At 42.0% G+C, this 20,456-nt stretch overlaps 2 long non-coding RNA genes across 2 annotated transcripts in view; both read left to right on the top strand.

Annotated features, from left to right (window-relative positions):
* LOC309339484 overlaps positions 1 to 20,456 on the top strand; it is a 612,964-nt gene that overhangs the window by 452,157 nt on the left and 140,351 nt on the right. The window lies entirely within an intron of this gene.
* On the top strand, positions 14,455 to 18,150 carry LOC309339485. Its single transcript, XR_014155402.1, has 2 exons — positions 14,455 to 14,512; positions 18,010 to 18,150. It is a non-coding gene; the product is annotated as an uncharacterized lncRNA (long non-coding RNA).

The raw sequence follows: 20,456 nt of genomic DNA, 5'->3' as shown, positions 1-20,456 counted from the left end.
AAGGATCATATGTAGTAAAGACTGAGGAATATTTTCAGTATAATAGCAGCCACTGATGCATGAACATTCTCTCCACATGCAGATTACAATGCTCATCCGCATACAAATAACCTCATTTTTTAACCCAGGGAGGTTGACTATTTTATACATTTTAACATAATAATAATAATAAAGAATATTGTCCCTTTTTTGCTGGTTATGTTATATACTATAGCTTTACGGGTTTCCAAACAATAGGGGGCAGGGGGGTTGTTCTATTAAGAAGCACAGAATCAAGAAACTCATGTCTCACATGAAAATTTGTGAAGCGCAAATTCAAAGAGCATTGCATAAATGCAGCAAATATTTCAGGGGACAAAGGGATGATAAACAGAAGAACACGAATGCTCAGAGATGAGCAATAAAATTCCAGACGTATAAATCTTCCTTACTCATCCTAACAAATTACAGTGGTCGTTAAATCTCAGTAAGGCTAGGTGGATTGAATTCATTTTCTGAGAAGGGTAGGGGGAAATGTGTAATTGGGATGAGAGGGCCATATTTATTTAGGGAACGAAATATAAATAGTTTATTTCTAGGCATCAGCAGGAGGAAGAAGTAGACAATGGTCCATCACTGGCAGTGATGTAGTGGAGGAGTGAATACAGAAGGTTTTTCAAGGCAAGAGTGATGACATCATTTGCCAGAATTCCAGGGAAACTGGCAAGTGTTTTACTTATTTTTTCCTTGGTGTATCAAAGCATTCAGGGACTACAAGCCCTTTTGATCGTTCAGTGCCATTCTTACCTCCTCCACACACCCAGTGTCTGTGCATACATTGGGAGGGTTGCCATATTTCAAAAAGTGAAAATCCACACACAAAAGAGAAGTTGTTGGGCTTTCTTTTGCAAAATCTCCAAGAAATTCACAAAAAAATATATCTGCACTGTTTTTGGTGGACGAATGCATAAACGACTATACCCATAGGGGTGGATCCCAAACTGCAGAGCACAAATCACACCTAGGGATGTAGTTTTCTTCAAATGTTTTGCTTGACATACATGCCTACAGTCTGTAGGATCTGAGGGATGTGGAGAGATTGCTGCCATGTTTACAATCCAGTTCCTATGCCTAGAAGAAGGATGGCACTAAAGATCTACATATTGGCTGCACATACTTAGTATGAGAACAAAGCTCCCCATAGCCCCACTCAAATAGCGCTTATGTACAACCCTGCAAACATTTATCATTTCTTTGCTTTACTCTACTCTTTCATAACTCTTCACCTGGGCAGCTCATCTGTTTCTGTCTCATCAGTATTCAAACACCTATTTGTTTTGTAGAAGCAGCCCTGCTTTTGTGGTACTTTTAACCTGATGTAAATGTCTAACCTTCATCCTTTATGCTGCTTGAGGAGGAGCAAGAACATGCTCAGCAGCATCCTGAAAGAATATGAGTTGCAAGAAGGGAGTCATTTCAGCCCATGCATAACTATTGCATGATCAGCATGTTTGTGATAGATGTGCGTCTAGGTAGCTAGCGGATGTGAGACATCTTTTGCTCTAAGGCAGGGGTGGGGAACGTTCTCAGCAGGGTGGGGCAGCTTTCCAGGGACTGTGGACTAGTGGTGAAGGTCCTGTGTAAGTGCCTGGAGGCAGTTGGAGGATGGATGGCAGCTAACAGATTAAGGTTGAATCCTGACAAGACAGAAGTACTTTTTTGGGGAGACAGGGGGTGGGCAGGTGAGGTGGACTCCCTGGTCCTGAATGGGGTAACTGTGCCCCTGAAGGAGCAGATGCACAGCCTGGGAATAATTTTGGACTCACAGCTGTCAATGGAGGCACAGGTCTATTCTGTGTCCAGGGCAGCTGTCTACCAGCTCCATCTGGTACACAGGCTGAGACCCTACCTGCCTGCAGCCTGTCTTGCCAGTGGTGCATGCTCTAGTTATCTCCCACTTGGACTACTGCAACGTGCTCTATGTGGGGCTACCTTTGAAGGTGACCTGGAAACTACAACTAATCCAGAATGTGACAGCTAGACTGGTGACTGGGAGTGGCTGCCTAGACCATATAACACTGGTCCTGAAAGACCTACATTGGCTCCTAGTATGTTTCCAAGCACAATTCAAAGTGTTGGTGCTGAGCTTTAAAGCCTTAAACTGCCTCGGCCCAGTATACCTGAAGGAGTGTGTCTACCCCCATCATTCAGCCCTGACACTGAGGTCCAGCGCTGAGGACCTCACTGAGAGAAGTGAGGTTACAGGCAACCAGGCAGAGGGCCTTCTCGGTGATGATGCCTGCCCTGTGGAGTGGCCTCCCATCTGATGTCAAGGAAATAAACAACTATCTGGCTTTTAGATACATCTGAAGGCAGCCCTGTTTAGGGAAGTTTTTAACGTTTGATGTCTTATTCTGTTTTTAATCTGTTGGGAGCCGCCCAGAGTGGCTGGGGAAATGCAGCCGGATGGGTGGGATATAAATAATAAATTATTATTATGTTGTTGTTGTTGTTGGCAGGGCCAAAGGGAAAGGTAAGTGAAGCCAGATTCCATTAGACTTCCAAGGTACGACTGTAGAATTAAAAAAAATGGGTGGAATATGGAGTGGAAGGGAAGAGCTTGGAAAGTAGAAATGCAAGTAAGACTGCTGTGAAACTTTGCCAGATCTTTCAGCATATATCTAACAGCGCTGTGAACTTCTGCCTCACCTTTAAGCAAAGCTCAGCACGTTAAGCGCTTAACTGTGAAAACAGAACTTGTTCAATAATTCTCCCTCAAGAATAAATCTTAAAGCCATTTTTAATTAACATCTCCTTTGACTTTTGTTTGGGAGACGATACGGTGAATGTCAGCAAGTGCTTATGAAGATTAAATGGAATGAGACTTGAGCAAGTGCAAGGATAGCCTGCTTCTTGCTGCAAGCAATGTTATTAAGAGTAAGCGTGTGTCACAAACTATTTCAGAGATATGTCAAATTACTTTCATTAGATGGAAAGATGAAGGGGGGGAGGGGAAGGTCTCAGTCTGCTCTTTCCCCCATGCCAAGGCTTCAGAACACGCTTAAGTAGGAAATTAGGTATGTGAAAATTCCTGTTAACTCCGGCCCTGTTCATACTAAAGATGGGAGAGAAATTGGATTTTGTTTGCATTTTAATGAAAAAGAATCTAATTCACACTCCTTGAACCAATCTGTGAGCCAAAACACAGCCACACTTTGAAATTTTAATGTTTCCAAATTTTGCAATGCCGTTCTCCAATCCAGTTCTACGAAAATGCATATATTAGGGGGAAGTGTGCCTCAAAATGCATATATTTGTGAAAATAGCTTGCAGAAATGCAATATATGTATGGAAATTGCCTGCAAATTTACGTATATTTATATAAGCAAGGCTTTTTTTTAGCCAGAACTTGCCAGAACTCAGTTCCAGCACCTCTCAGGTGGGCGCCATTATCATTCTAAGATAACGAGGGAGGTGTTCGTGATGAGTTCCGGCACCTCTTTTTCTAGAAAAATAGCACTGTACGTAAGTCAAAACTGCATACAAAAATGCATAAGAGAAAACATCCACTAAAAGGCTGGCAAATTACAAATTGCTGCAGAAATGTGGTGAGCTGAATTTTAAATGGGGAAAATGAAAAACAGAGCCCATGAAGTTGGCAGATTTTTTTTCATTGTTAGTTAATGTCACACTCATGATGGCACCTAAGTGAGCACCTTGATGTGTTGCTGCCAGGCAATGCTCACGTTCATTCCATTTGTGAAGCCCATATGGGGGAGCTAAACATGAAATATTTTCTCTGTATGACTGCAAGTAGCTGTTTAAGTGCTAGAATAATAGCCCGTCTACTTTAGCATCCAATTCTCACAGTGGCCAACCAGATTCTTCTGGAGAACCTGCAAGCAGGTTCTGCAATCTGCCAACCTGTGGTTTCCAGCAATTGGTACTGTGATGGCCTGTGATTCGGACTCGGATGCTGAACCTGAGGGATCCCAACCTGCACAGGATTCCCCGCCCCCAGAACCAGCTGAGCCGGGGTGAGGCTTGAGCCTGAAGGGTCCTCACCTGTGCTGGATCCTCCTTGCAGGCATCAGCTGAGTCTGCTCTGGCTCCTGAGGTGATGGAGGACCCATTGCCTGCAGGTGCTCCACTCTCAGCCCTGTCAAAGGAAGCTGAGGTTGCCTCTGGATCTGGTAACCCTCCAGCCTCTCCTGAGCTGCAGAGGCTCAGGGCAGAGAGGTGGAGGGAACTAAGTTCTCGCAGGAGTATATACAAGGCTCTGTCTAACTAGGAAAGGGGGGGGGGACCAAGTGATTAGTGAGAAAAGTCTGCTCAGAATGAATGAGGATAACCCAATAAAAATATAAAAGGAATCAGCACAAAACTTGATTGCAGCATGATGGTTGGGTAGATTAACTATCACAAAGAGAAGTTAAAACATAATGAATTCTGAGATGCAGGAAATTTTATTTTATGGCTGGCATAAAACTCTGGCGTGTGTGAGCAATTAGGGCTGTACAGGAGGGAAAATAATATTAACCAAAAAAAAAAAAAATGTGGGAGGACAGGTTGTCTTAAGAACAAGCACTCAACAGTGAGATGGTCACAAAAAAAGCAATTGCTGATTGAGCTGGAAGCTATGTTTTCAACCAGATGACAAAGAAGTTGAGATAAATCCCAACTCCAGTGCTGATCTTCAGATATCTCCAGTCTCTCATTCTCTCCCTTGTGGAAGCCTCTTGTAAAATACAGGAAGTCCCAATCTTTGATTGTGTCTGTTATTGGTATGAGGCAGTGGTGGGAAACCTCCAGTACATAGGCCCTTTTCCTTAAACATCAGGGCCATCAGCTGATCTTGAACACTTTGCACTTGATGTGACCTTTAAATATGAAGGCGTATGAGATACATACATGTATACCTGTGGTAACTAGTTTGCACATAACATACATACATACATAACTAACATACATAGGGGACGCGGGTGGCGCTGTGGGTTAAACCACAGAGCCTAGGACTTGCCAATCAGAAGGTCGGCAGTTCGAATCCCCGTGACGGGGTGAGTTCCCGCTGCTCGGTCCCAACTCCTGCCAACCTAACAGTTCGAAAGCATGTCAAAGTGCAAGTAGATAAATAGGTACCACTCCGGCGGGAAGGTAAACGGCGTTTCCGTGTGCTGCTCTGGTTCGCCAGAAGCGGCTTAGTCATGCTGGCCACATGACCCGGAAGCTGTCTGAGCACAAACGCCGGCTCCCTCGGCCTATAGAGTGAGATGAGCGCGCAACCCCAGAGTCTGTCACGACTGGCCCTAATGGTCAGGGTTCCCTTTACCTTTACCTTTAGCATACATAGCACCAGCAGTTATGTATAAGCAGTGTGCAAGAATAAAAGACCACCCTCCCACCCAGGTTAAAAAAAAATTTCTGGGCCTACACATCCCTAGCTCTGCCCCTTTAACACTGGGCCACATTCCAAGGCCCAACTCGCACATTAGATTTTTGACAAAGCTGGTGACCTTGTGACGTCAGTAGGTCTCACCTATTGTGTCTCGGGCTTTGGGATGCTGAAGACCTGCAAATCCTAATCACAAACAGTGAGGAAGTCAATTTTTTTGACTAGAAGACATGGTTGTTACTGGCTCTTGCAGGAAAGCATGCCACACTGGTGATGTCTGAATGGTAAAATCACATGAGATAAAGAGACCATGTGGAGAGTTACTCTAGGAGTACTAGTAGCTCCTAGCAAGGTGCGTTGATATGGAAACTTCCTGTCTGGTCAACCAACCCACATTATAGATGCACTGTGGATGCAGGTGTGAAAAAGTGGAATCTCCACTGCATCAGGAGCGTATATATTGGGCCTTAATACAATGGCAAGTCGTGATTCATTCATACAACCATTTATCAACATATGCAAACATAGGCTTAAATGTTCAACCCAGAATAAATCCCTATCGATGTCTTTAAATTAGGCTTTAAATTCTACCTTATCAAGGAGCGTTGGGGGCCTGGCTGAGAAAGGAGTAAATCACCTTCAATGGAAGGAAGCTGGCACTGCAGAAATCGATAGAAAATTGCAATTTACAGTTTAATTAACCAAACTATATGCTAATTTGTGCTAACTGGTATGGTTGAACCAGAACAATAAGCTACCTCCACATATTTCCCATATGAAACTGTTCTGCTGAATAAGACATGTTATTTATTGGACATACCAGTAATCGGATGTAAAAAAAAACCTTATATGAAATTTATTAGTGCAAATATATTTTTTTAAAAAAAATACAGGATAAAAATAAAAGTAAAAGAAAATAAACACTCTCACTTCTTTAATCTGTTCTCTGTGTGGGTCAACCAGGTATAAAAATAAACTCGTACCGTCCAACATTTTCAGACTCAAAACTGGGTCACATGTCTTCCAGGACAAGCTCTCTGCAAGTCACATGATGCACGCTTTGCTATCACCCTGAAAAAAAATGCTTTTGCAGGGTGAGATCTCACAAGGCACCCAAAAACACGTGTTTGGGGTGTCACACGAGATCACAGCCCTGTGAGAGCACGACATCCAAAAAATACTGCCATCATTTCGGGACACATCTTCAAATCATAGCCTAGCATTGCCATCATGTTTTTCTCAGTAACGAAATTTAATATACACTTTTTTTAAGGCACTCTCTTCTTGGAGGGAGAAAGGCAGCATTTTTAAAATGTATTTTTAGTAAATTAGTTTCATAACATCACTTCTGTTGGAAACCTGATTGTGTGATAAATGACAATTTGATGGCATTGCTTATCCACTAGCTATTTTAAAAGCTCCATCATTATACACAATAGGGACTTAGACTTCAATATTTCAAGCAAACTCTTCTTTTCTTTTTCTTTTCTTTTCTTTTCTTTTCTTTTCAACCTCCCAATAAAAATGAAACTCCACGAACCTCAATACAGAGTGACAGTTGGGGGGGGGGGAATCTTCTGTCAATTTGAACAACTTCATTCCTGAAATCAAGTGACAGCGTGTCAGATCCAGGGTATTTCAGATTCATCAGAGCAGGAAACTGAAAACCAACATATTGAGACAAAGTTTTGAAATAGCATATATGGGGGAAAACATTTTTTTTTTTTTTGTTTGAATACTTTAGCACATTCAAGCAACAAAGCATCAGGGAGCAAAGTCTATCCTGATTATGTTGAATGATCAAGGCTTACATCTTCACCATGCACATCAGTTGGTAAGTTGCTCTCAAGTCAATGGGTCCCACAAGCTCATACATAGATTCAGAACTGTAGCAGCATGTAGAATTATTATCTTGGCCCCATAATATTGCTCCAGGCTAAATGATTCTAAACTGAGTGATTTGTCAGCCCCTGCAGCATTCACTTCTTTTATTCAGCACGTCTGGATAACAGCATTTGATCAAATCTATTTTTTTCTTCCTACCCATTTGGGAAATCATTGCTAAGAATTTTTGTGCAGCAAAGATATACTGCAGAAAAGGGTTAACATATGGAGATGCTGACTTGAGTATTTCATGTTAGAATGGTAGCTATTAGAACTGATGGGCAATGCAACATTACCTTATGGACCCTGGAGAATAAAACTTATATCCACTGGCGATCACCTGGGTTAATGGCAATGAGTGGTGCCTACTAGGTAACAGAAGGGTATGACAGAAATCTCAATATAAATAGAAGGATTGGCAGCTGATTCAGCACAGAGAAAGGCCTTCTTTGCACAATACATACTGTTGCATGCCACCCCAATCTTTGAGGGATGCAAGTTTCCTGGGGTTGCTCAGTTCTGGAATAAGGCATTCAACAAGATCTCTCTAATAACTAAAGAAATTATTGTTCTATCTTTTCACCTAATACTTTTGAGCCTGTATATGGAAACAGAAAATGATTCAAAAGAACTAATTTATTAGCTCTTAACAGCAGCAGGGGACAGGGGTGGTGCTGTGGTCTAAACCACTGAGCCTAGGGCTTGCCGATCGAAAGGTTGGCGGTTCAAAACCCCACGACCGGGTGAGCTCCCGTTGCTCGGTCCCAGCTCCTGCCAACCTAGCAGTTCGAAAGCACAAAGTGCAAGTAGATAAATAGGTACCGCTCCGGCGGGAAGGTAAACGGCGTTTCCGTGCGCTGCTCTGGCCTCATGACCCGGAAAACTATCTGTGGACAAACATCAGCTCCCTCAGCCAGTAAAGCGAGATGAGCGCTGCAACCCCAGAGTTGTTCGCGACTGGACTTAACTGTCAGGGGTCCCTTTGCCTTTAACAGCAGCTTGGGGCTACATTGCCAAATTCTCAAAGACTTTCCATCTTTGTAATTTGGACTGCTAATACTCTAGGGTTTGGCAATTTGCCCTCCTTGAAAAGATATGTTTAAAAGTATCTAAAGGGCAGAGCTTGAATAACTGTTTGTTTGTTTGTTTGTTTGTTTGTTTGTTTGTATGTATGTGACATGTTCTTCTTTCATATATGAATATTGAGGCACATGTTCACTCAGCGTCATCAGTATATGCAAATGTCTGGCTCATCTAAGGCTTTATAGAACTTTTATTTTCTATAATGGTAGAACTCACAGGTAGAAAAATAATTTCATTTATACATGTGCTTGTTATTTCATAATTACTGTATGTCTCAATACTTTATTACTCTTTTGGAGCAGAGATACACTTTTATCGTTCTAGGCTGTGGTGATTTTTTTGGTTTACATTTTTGATTCTTTGTTTTTCTTTTTGTTATGGTAGCACTTCTTAACTAAGCAATAAAAAAGAGAGAGATAATAAAAAGAACAGCAGATTCAGGGCCCTGAAACAGACAAATTGAAATGGTGTAGTTAAGTCCAAGCCTTAGGTACTGGTTCCTAAGATTACAGTTAGCAGGCCTACAGCTGAGTCAGAATATACAGGCTATCCCTGCAACATCTTGTAGCAGTTGGCAGAGCTTTTCAGCGTGGGCCACATAGTCAAGATGGAAGTCCTGTACCGTGAATATTCCCACTCTCCAATTAAAGATCCATTGTCTTTTTCTGCAGGTGCTGGCTTTTTCTAGGCAGTAGGGTTTCAAAGTGTAGGAATTGCTTTTGTGAACGCTCCAGGCTCTCCTGTGAGGAATCTGTGATCCAGTCACTGGAATCTTGGTGGCAGAAGTGTTTCCTCAGGATTGGGGAATAAGGTGCAGGCTCTGGTGCCAGTGGATTCACATCAGAAGTACCAGGACATAGATCTGTCTCCTCAGAGCTTCTGTTGTAGGAGGAGCCTGCAATCGAAGTGTGGCAAAGGAATGAAGTGGTCTGGGATCCTGAAAACCCACAGCCTCCTCCCCCCACTACATGCCCCTAGATGCCCCCAAATGCTTCACTCACCATTGCTCCTGCCAAAGTACCACTAGTGGGAACTCTATACTTGATGGGCATACCAAACTGGTGGTGTTCCACCTCCTCCAATGGTGGAGTAGCCTTCAAACACATCTTAGCTGGCTAGTGGCTAGCTGTAGGGTTGATCTTATACAAAACTAAGAAGGGAAGCCTTCAAAATAGTTGTGTTGTCTTGCAGTGTTCAGCTGGTAGGTTTTATGTTGGCAGGCTACGCCATCCAAGACAGTGGATTTCATTGCTTCCCTCCACACCCCAGCTGACAAAATTAAATAAAAATATTTATTCGGCCCCATGCAGAACAGGAATCTACAAATATGCTTGTGCATAAGGATTTTTTAAAAAAATAATGTTACAAAACTGTGAAAGGGAGTTCAACTTAACATTTTCCAGTTGCATGTTTTTAAAGATTTATGAAGATATGCTGCAACTGAGACCAGTTTCACTGTGATAAAACTGAAGGTGACAGTGTATTCAAGTAACTCTTTGCTCCATGTGTATTAGAAATATTTTATACACCCAACTGTAGATGTACTTACAATTCTCATTATATCTGCATGGCTTGTCATAGGCTATTTTCTCAACAGTCTAATGGCAAAAGACAACCTGATAGCATTACATTATGTAATAAAAGAGAACCTGGTAATAAAACTCTCTGGAAAGCATTTTATCTGCACTAGTTACTAGGTTTCATTCACACACACACACACACACACAGAGAGAGAGAGAGAGAGAGAGAGAGAGAGAGAGAGAACGAACCTGCATATCTTTCATTCCCTGCCTTCCTTTTTAACAAATATAGAAGCATATAATGCTTTTCTGGATCTACTGCATTAAAACAAAGTGAGTATGAGCCAATATAAACTTACAAGCACCTTCCATTAATCTTTAAGGTGCCCAATTTCACTTCCACTATTTTACAATTACTAGTGTGAAACATTAATTTTACATTTACGTAAGTCTTCAAATGCTACCTACATTTTGCTGTCTGATAATAAAATGATTTAAAGCAACATCGAGAATTTGAGATGGATGCTCCAGCACAGCAGAGATAGGGTTTAGTGGAAGCCACACTACAGGAAGAGAGTAGAGTTTGAGATATGCCCAAGACAAAAATAAAAAAAAATTCAAATGCTATGCTGGTTATATACTCCACTGGCAAATAAATGTATGCTGGCCAGCTAGTGAAATGGGAAAGTCTCGTGGATGGCAACAGATGACACTTTACACCAAATCCTACATTCCTTCAATCTATAGCAGATAGCAGAGCATTTCACCAGACCCAGTAAAGAATGGGAAGGAGAAAAATATCCACCCTGGTGTTGACTATTACACTTCCTACATCACCGTGTAATGGGCAACCACAGCTGCACGGATGTTATTGGCCCACAGAGATGGAAAGAAGATAAAGTCCCTACCAGAGAAGAATGGCAGATCAGGTTGATGGACTATGCTGAAATGGCTAAAATGACCAGAAGAGTCAGAAATCAGGAAAATCAAAATTTTAATAAGGAATGGGGGGAATTTATAACCTATCTTAAAGGCCATTCTAAACAGTTAAAATTGTTAGTAGGATCGGAATATCATGTGTAGCTTAATGGTGAATTCTGGACACAAAGGAGATGTAAAAGATTTGGATTATCGTAAAAGATGCAGGAGGAAATGATTCACAATAGGACCCACAAAAGGGAGGAGGAAAGTCCAAGAGATTCCTTGCAATCTTGTTTTTATGTTGCCTGTTTGATATGTATTGTAAATTTTTAATCTGAAAAACCAAATAAATAAATTTATTTTTAAAAAAGAAAAAAAAAAGAATGGGAAGGAGAAAAATATCCACCCTGGTGTTGATCACTCTGGTGTTGCAAGTGACTTCCGACACGCACACAGAGCGTGAACAAGACTGAGTGTATGTGGGGGGGCTCGTTTAATTTCACTGCACACAGATGGTGTAGTGACAATAAAGGTTTATTTATTTATTTACCTGCAACACCATGACAGAGTGTAGTAGCACCCAATCACAGCACACCTTTACCAGTTTCTAAACACTGCCCATGAAGACTTAGGGTGCTTCCAGACGGTAAGGTTATGTTGCTGAGATATCACAGAGTCATTGGTACGGACTTTTTAAAGTAATCAGTTTCCCCCCTTGAAAGGGTATATCCAGATGTGGTGGGGTGTACAGGGTGGCATTTTGATGATAACGATGCCATGTCAACTCTTCAGAAAAAAATTTTGCATGCAAGAGGAGTACCAATCACACAAGAAGCACTTGTTTGCAAGCACTTATAACCCAGGAAGCAGTGGCACAGAGCAATATCTCTTTGGCGCCATATTGTCCACATGTGGAGGCAGTGGGAAATGGGTGCGGGGAAACAGGGACTTTGCACAAAACAGGCTGGCCTCACAATTACTTCTTTTTTCCTTTAAAAGTGTGGAGGAGGAAATTATAAAATGTGGTTCTCTTATTAATTGCACAAAAGAGCCTGAAAGAGCTAGAACCTTCTACTTCAGATCCAGGCGGTTTGCCGGGGAGAACCTAGCAGTAGACAACCACCAGTCTTCTAGCACCAGTCAGCTGTCTGTCTTCTAGTCAACTGATGGAGCCATGTCACCCTCTGTCCGCCCCTCCCTGGGTGTTTGACCTCTCCTTGGCCAGTAGTACTTTTGCACAGTTCCCAGGGCCAGCCCTACAGTTAGGTAAAGTGAAGTGACTGCCTCAGGTGGCAGCTGCCTGGGATGCAGGAAGTGGCAGCAAAGTTTGGACGGCAGAGCTCGGTGTGTGCTGTTCTTGGGCATGGTGGAGGGTGCTATTGCATCACCAGCCTTAAAGCAAAAATCAACCACCAGTTGGAGGGACTTCTTTAAATGGAACGAGGTAGAGCCATCTGGTTCATTGCCTCAGGCAGAAAAAAATTAGGTGCCTGGCCTTTACAGCGCCTCTTTGTTTCAGTGTGAATTGTGTCCTATGTACCTTTTTAAAATTTATGTCCTTCCTTTCCACTAGTATGCTCAAAGCTGGATATAGTTACTATATGGAAGAGTCAATGCACCCATTTTTCTTCTCTATCTTCGTTGACCAGTTTTAGTTCACCCATCAAAGCTCTGTCTACTGCAGCATCAGAAGGAAAAAATGTCTTCACATAGGTTCATTTCCTTTCTCGGTAGCTCTTCAGCAAGTATTTTAGTCAGGGGGGAAGCAGTAAAGGGAGAATTTACCTCAAGCAAGGCCAAACAACTCATTCTAATCTCATTTTCTCAGTTGGCTAATGCTGTCTTTAAGCTGATCAAATGTAGGTAAACACAGTGGCAACGAATGCAGAATGGCACAAATATGAATGCGGCGTAAAATCAATATGCCCCCATGCTACAATTCACTACCCTTTAATTACAAGATTAACAAAAGTGCATCGCCTCAGCAGAAGCACACACACTCCAGCCCAGAAGGAGCACAGAGGCACTTCCTAAGCTCTGCTTTACGCAATTCAGCGGCACACTGAAAACACAGCCAGCATCTTGAGAAGACATATTCATGCTAATGCTGACTCTTCAAAGCCTTTGGGAAGCTGGTTGGTTCCCAAATGGCTTTCGGGAATTCACAGCTTACAGGCTTTCAGACTTGTGGCATGACAGTCATATCTTAAGACTGAGACACAAATGACAAACAGAGCCCACAGAGCTAAAAACCCAGATACAGAAATAACACCAGGACTCAAAAAGAGAGAGAACTTGCTCCCTAAGGTTCCTTCCCTGGTTCCTTCACTGACAGCATAAGGCTCCTTCAACTTGTCTCTCTTTGCTTTGCCCTCATCATTTCTCGGCATGTTCTAGGAGACTAGGGGAGGAGGGGAGCTGGTCACAGCAGGAGGGGGAGATTCCCTGGCTTTTCAGCAGCCTGTCTCCTCTCTGCCTCTTGACCCTCCTCTGCTACTGCCTCTGATTCTGGACTGTTCTCTGCCATAGCCTCTTGCTGCTCACTAAACCCTGTTGCCTCTTTAGCTTTCGACACCTCCTCCTCCCAGTCCGCTCCCTCTTCTCTCTTTGACAACTCATTGTTGTCCCACCACCAACCCCCTGGCTCTCAGTCTTCTTTCTCTGAGGGTTCCCTTGGGGGTTCCCCAGCTCATGCCTCCCACCACTCATCTGCATCCAGCTAGTCCATGACACAAATTCACTTACATTTGCAATCAATAAAATTGTGGCCTTTTTTTATCCCAGAACATCGTGGTCAGGAAAGTGATGCTTTTCCTGTGTTTCTTTAATCATATATTCAAGATACCAGGCAGTGGGCTCACTGCGCCTGAGCATGCAAATATAAATGCCACAGATAAAATCAAATGCACAGTCTGAAGAAACTCCTCTAATAACGGGCAAAATCTTGTTAGATTAAAAAACTGGAAAAAAATAACTAATGTTGCTTTTATTATTTAAGGTTTTGTTTTTTTCTATAACTAACTGAAGAATTGTTTCGGGAATTAGGAAACACTTATTCTTTTTAAAAACTTCTTTACATACCATTATGATTATTAAATATCTGAAGCGGAGCAGAAAGAATGCAAATGGTAAATTGCTGGTGTGTAGTAATTGATTTCTTTATTAATAAAAAGAGATTTAATGCTCTGTGGGATGCTTTGATTTAATTCTTCACAAGCAGCTTAAAAGGAGGCATCATATGAAAAAAAGAAGGGGGGTTGTACTGGAAAATCTGTTTTTCTTACTTATCACAGCTTTATTTGCATGGATTTGCATTGCTGAATGCTTGCATCCACCTATTCTCTGTGGGATTATTATTCTTGGCAGCTCATTTCAAAAACTGGGCCCATAACATTTGCAAAACTGACTGTTTTCTGTAATATGGCAATGCAATAAAGTCTTCACACATGTTACCCTAAGAGAACCTTTTCCACATTGACTTGTCTACCAAGGAGTTCCTGTGTCCAGGCCACAATACCATGGCACATTGAAGAAGGTTCTGGGAGATGTGTGCTTACTGAACAGGGGATGCTAGTCAGGCCTGTTGGACTTTTTCTCACACTGAATAAACATACCCTATTCCCCTCTGTGGCTGTTCCTGGGGAATACTGGAAGCACTGGACAAAGCTGTCTTCTTGAAGAACACCTGATGAGCTCCTGAGAAGCCCAAGGATTTGGAACCAGCAGAATACAGGTGATATATGGGGAAGGTTGTGGGGACAGCTCTAGATGACCTATTTATTGAGCATGCCTGCTTGCACAAAGCTTGAATCCAGCCTTTATTGAGCATTTGTTCTGATTTGTTTGCAAGGTGTCCATACATCTTCTCAGTCATTTGTTCACCCCAGGACAACAGAGTACCTTCATTCACTCTAATTGTGCAAACCTAAAGTTCTGACATGTGAATCCATCCCTCTGGCAAAACAATGACAGTCTGGAGGTACTCTAAATCCACTTATCGTGAAAAGGCCCACGATGGTTTTGAAACTGGTGCCTTGTTTCTCTTAGGATGCTCACCTGTAATGCTTTTCTCCATTGGAATGGGTTTGCTCCCAAGCATAAATGATCTTGTGTTTGAATTATGATAGGGAGCCCCACTTCTGACTTCCCCATATTTTATCCAGATTAGGTTTGCCTCCTCTCGACCCTGCAGGATTCCAAAAACACTATGTAATTGGGACAACACCCACCTCTTCCCACTTCCTGATCTGAGCACTGAAATTGTCTTTCAGAAATGGCAAAGACTCGCAGCTGACTGAGAGGGCCTCAGTACTGTTATTGCAGTATGCATGGACAGTCATTTGCCCCCATGTGTTTTTGAGGCTTGGGGAACAGGGCTGGATTAACCATCAAACAAAATAAGCATGTGCTTAGAGCATCAAGGGAAGGGTGCACCACAGAAATGGCTTGATTTTTAACATTAATGGTCACAAATTGCTCAGCTGAGCATTCATTTTCTCAGTTGAAGTGTATTAAAAATCCCAACAGAACAACTGTGCAACAAGGCAGGCTGGATGTCTTTATCTCTACTAAGTATAGAAGAAGAAGAAGAAGAGTTTGGATTTGATATCCCGCCTTTCACTCCCCTTCAGGAGTCTCAAAGCGGCTAACATTCTCCTTTCCCTTCCTCCCCCACAACAAACACTCTGTGAGGTGAGTGGGGCTGAGAGACTTCAGAGAAGTGTGACTGGCCCAAGGTCACCCAGCAGCTGCATGTGGAGGAGCGGAGACGCGAACCCGGTTCCCCAGATTACGAGACTACCGCTCTTAACCACTACACCACAGAAGCAGATGTGTTGCATAAGATTAGTTATGAGGTTCTGATCAAAGACTTTGCAAAAGTAGGAGCAATTTTTTCAAATATAAATAAAGTTAAGTATGCAAAAATAAACATTATTTTTCATCTTACTGTAGGTTTTGTTTCATTTCAAAAAATAAAATTTAATTTTATGTTTTATTGTTTATATTTTAAATTAGATATGTATGGGGACACCAAGGTGCTTAGGGTCTTCTTAAAGTCTTAATCCAGCCCTGTTGGGGAACCTAAGAATCTAAGAAGAGCCCTGCTCGAACATGTCTGTAGCCCACCTATTTCAGCAGGTAGAAAATCAGGATTAGCAGCCATCAATAGCTTTTCCCTCCACAAATTTCTGTAATCCTTTTTATAGCCATCCCAGTTGGGGGCAGAGGGTGGGTGCTAATTCTTTGCACCCTTCAGACTCCCTGGGTGCCTTCATTGTGGCCACCAATCCCGTACAAACCAAGCTGGTGATAACTGGCCACTTTACAAGCTTGGGAAGCCAGAGTTTCAGCTCAGTTCATTAGGACTGCTGCTGTGATATCTCCAGCACTCATCAATAGCACTATGGTCTTTCAATGGCACTTGCTACTTTGCCTAAACATATATTGACTAATTGTAAACAAAAAAGAAAAAAAAGACAACTGTCAACAACTGCTTGGGGGAAATGGTGAATTGTGCTGTTTGTTGCTTGCCGTCAGAACCAGGTTCACTTCAGGATTCAATGAGACCCTTCAGTGTTGTTATTTACTACCTTACACTAGTTTTAAAGCTGAGCTAAAGCAATTTAAGAAGGCCAACATAAGGCAAGAGTTCTTTTGGTATAGCAGTAGCAAACTGTGGAGGAGAAGTTGCAAAGGGCATCATTTCATCTAACAGTTGCATTGTTTGTGTGTGTTGCCCCATTCACTTAGCAGATAGTAGAAATGGGAGTCAGATGAAAATGGTTTGGTAAACTAGGCTCATAATGTATGAGGATTAAGAGGTCTGTACCATTTGTTGTGACCAACCAAGGCTAGCACAGAATGCAGGACATATGTTGAAACCTTGAGGTTGTTCACCAAGTGCATCACCCCTGTTTTTGCAGCACCAAGCATGCAGCAAACACAGTTGGGTTTTTTGAGCCTTTAGTAGGCTGTGATTGGCTTGGTGGACCACAGAAGAAATGCACCATGTAGATTATTCTAGACTCCTCATCAGTTGATTGTAGGATCCTTTTGAATTGCCTGTCTGGGTGGGGGATACTGTTTGCCTGTGCTTCTGTTTCTACCTGAGGTGTCTGTTCCAGAAGGTGCTGCAGGACTGCTGTAATCTGGCACTATGCTGTGGTATTCCACAAAACTCTGTTTCCTCTTTTTATTAGGAAGGTGGCATCACACTACTGGTACTCAGTTTGGGCTGGGGCTCAAGTAGAAAGACTGAAGGATGACATTTAAAGCATCATGTGTGGGGGGGTGTTTGTTTGTTTGTTACTCACCAGCTCATCTGCTGCCTTTCTTGTTTTCACTTTCCTCCCTGTTTTCTTTATGCTAGCACCCTGGTGCATTTCCAAATTCCAGGATATTCATAAATGAAAATGAATCGATAACTTGTACATTTTCACTTGCAGAGTATCAGGTGACAGGTTTTACTTACAAGGTTGGGTTTTCAAAGACTCTTGCAATTACAGGTGGGAAGGAATTATCTAAAACGCACAGATAAACCTAATGGTCTCCTTGTCAAGACTGTCTAGACTTTTCCCTTTATCCTATTTACTAACATCCCAGCTGCAATTGAGGGTCAATAACATGATATCCCGTCCCTATATAATGGATGGGGATTTTAAAAAATAAATAAATCTGAAAACAGTGGGATGACACAAGGTTTTTTAAAAATGAAAAGATGGAATGTTCCATACAACAGCAGGTGTGGTCATGAAGCATAAATAGCATTCTTGGTATTTGCTACTAGAAGGAGGAGGAGAAAAGAATGGGAGATGCTATACCTCAGACGTAGAGCATCACTTTGCCTATAGAAGTTTCCAGGTCCAGTCCCTGGATTGGGAATGTGCCCTGTCTTAAACCTTGGAGAGAGACAGCCAATCAGAGTAGACATGCTAAGTACAGTGATTTAATTTACTGAAATTGGGAATGCTTAAATGCATTACTGTGAATTTAATTTCTGGGATGTTTAATTCTGGAATGTTCCTCAGAGCAACTCTCATGTGATTGGTTATCTCTGGTCACATGGGAGGTATCTTTTTATATTCTTCTTTTTGTTTCGTGTGTGAGTGACTTAATTGTAATGGCTGCATCTCCACGAACACTGAAGACGTGACAGCATTAGATAACTCACTCTCTCTCTAAATGCAATAAAAAGGAGTGCTAATGTTTCTGTGTGAATATATATTACAGAAAGAATTATGAAAGTTGATGGGGAATGTAAAGAAGTCTGAGTGCAAATATGGGAAAGAGAGAAAGACACACTTTGTTTTAATGTTTAAGGAGGAAGCTGTAATCTTCAACTAAGTAAAAGCTAAGTCCATGCTTAGATAACCATGTGAATGTAAATACTTTGCATATATTCTTCTTTAGCTATATGTTCTACAAGTAAGAGCTTTTGAGTATTTTAACAAATGTTTGGACATTATTTTAATTTCAAGAAGAGAGTCCCTATGGCACATGATTTGGCTTCCTCCCTGAAATTTAGCTCCTCTGCCAGCAAGACAACATTTAGTTAGATGCACCAATGGTCTAACTGGGTGTGAGGCAACTTCCTGTGTTTTTTGCATATGACTGGCCTCTGAAGAGTTTTACTTTCAGGCAGAAAAGTGAACACGATGCTTACTTGTTGTGAGCAAGGCACAGCTTAGTTCAACCATGAGGTTTGTCCACACAAATGTCTCGTGCTGCAGATGAGAGGGATCACGTGAAGAGAGAGAAAATGGCTGCTTTATGAAGCACCTAACACATTCAAGAGAACATATTGAGGATCTGGATGTCAGGAAATGGCTGGGATCTGCTGCTGCAGCAGCAAATCGCCGTTCCGCACCTGGCTGTGCTTTTATAATAACTTGACCTCCTTGCAGGACGTCCTCCGCCCTCTAAATGCCAGGTAGTTTATTATGCCGCACTGACTCATCATGGAGGGAACACACAAAACCATTTCCCCCCTCGTGTGAGCAAAGCAGCTTCATTATCACCTCAATAAGATATAATGATACATTTTCTGTTTTCATATTTCTTCACAACCGGAGGTGTAAATAAAAGAAGAAGAAGCGATTTGGCTCTGGCTTTAGTATGGGAATTATTATAATTAAAAGTAATAAACTCATCATCAACACCTGGGGTGTATATAGCATGCATATGCCCTCACTCACCAGCTGGAGATTAATGGCATTTGATGGTCTTTGTTGAAAGAGAAATTAGGAAAACAGAGCTGGAACCTCTGCAGGGGAAGGCTTCTTCCGTAGTAATCAATTTTTTCCACTGCACAAGGGACCAAGAGTTTTACACGTTTCCTGCTCCTATTGAATTGCCAGCTATTCCAGCCACTTTGAGTTTCTCACATTGTTTTAAATGAGGCACCAGAACCTGGGGTGGCAATTATTAATTCCTTTGCCATTGGTCTTCTTGCTACGTGTTACTTTTTGTGTAAATTTATTGTTCACCAGGAGTTTTTATTCTTCACACACTTAAGAGCTTTTCTGGTATACAGTGGTACCTCAGGTTACAAACGCTTCAGGTTACAAACACTTCGGGTTACCGACTCTGCTAACCCGGAAGTAGTACCTCGGGTTAAGAATTTTACCTCAGGATGAGAACAGAAATTGCCCGGCGGCGGCACAGCAGCAGCAGAAGGCCCCATTAGCTAAAGTGGTACCTCAGGTTAAATATGGTTTCAGGTTAAGAACAGACCTCCAGAACAAAGTGGACCAGAGGTACCACTGTATTTGACTGAAGTAGTAAAACTGGTTGTTGGAAGACTGACCCACCTGGAACAAACATATGTTCCTATGAATGAATGGATTTCTTTAAAAGAAAAATCCAACATGGATAGTAGCCATACCAAAAATCACACTGAAGAAGCAGGAAATGAGGTCACCACCACACCAGATGTTTAAAACACATGACTTTCCCCCAAATAATCCTGGGAACAGTAGTTAAACCCTATAATTCCAGGAACTTTTAACAAAGTACAATTCCCAGGATTCCTTGGGGGAACCCATGTTCTTTAAATGTGATTTCAATGTATGGTGTGGATGTGACTTTGATTACATTGAAAGTCAAGCATTTTTATGGTGTTACATATGCATGACTCCAGTGTAAGCAAAGGGAAACTATGCGAGCTATATCCTCCCAACCCTCCCTCTGTTTATCATTACCTTTCATTTTCATCTTGAATTGAGAAGAAGCAACAAGAAAAGCAAAATGTATTTTCCACCTCTTTAATACCTGGATAAGTCACTACTTAACCAGCTGCTGGTGACCAAATTCCATTAATTGGGGGGGGGGGTCTTTATAACAACCTAATTAAGTATTAGCCATTGCTCACCATCATTAGGTTAAATTGGTTCTCTGGGAAACGGTACAATAAAACAACATTTTGAAAAAGCACCCTTGCATTCCACAATTGTTGTTAGCTTCCCCTGGCACTTGGAAGGCGGTCAGAAACACCATTTTAAGGATGTTTACAGAGTAGTGGCTGCTAATGAATGCACTAAAAGTGGTTTCATGAAAATTACTAGCTATCTCTGATTGTATTCAACCCGTTTGCATTTTAGCAGCTTGTGGATTAGTGGTTAGAGAGTAAAACTAGGACCTGGCAGAACAGAGTTCAAATCCCTGCTCAGGCATGAAGC

This window comes from Podarcis erhardii (genome assembly GCF_964252035.2).
Source record: "Podarcis erhardii genome assembly, chromosome: 3".
NCBI classification, from domain to species: Eukaryota; Metazoa; Chordata; class Lepidosauria; order Squamata; family Lacertidae; genus Podarcis; species Podarcis erhardii.
Note: the sequence above shows the minus strand (reverse complement) of the source record. Positions and strands in the feature narration are given on the sequence as shown.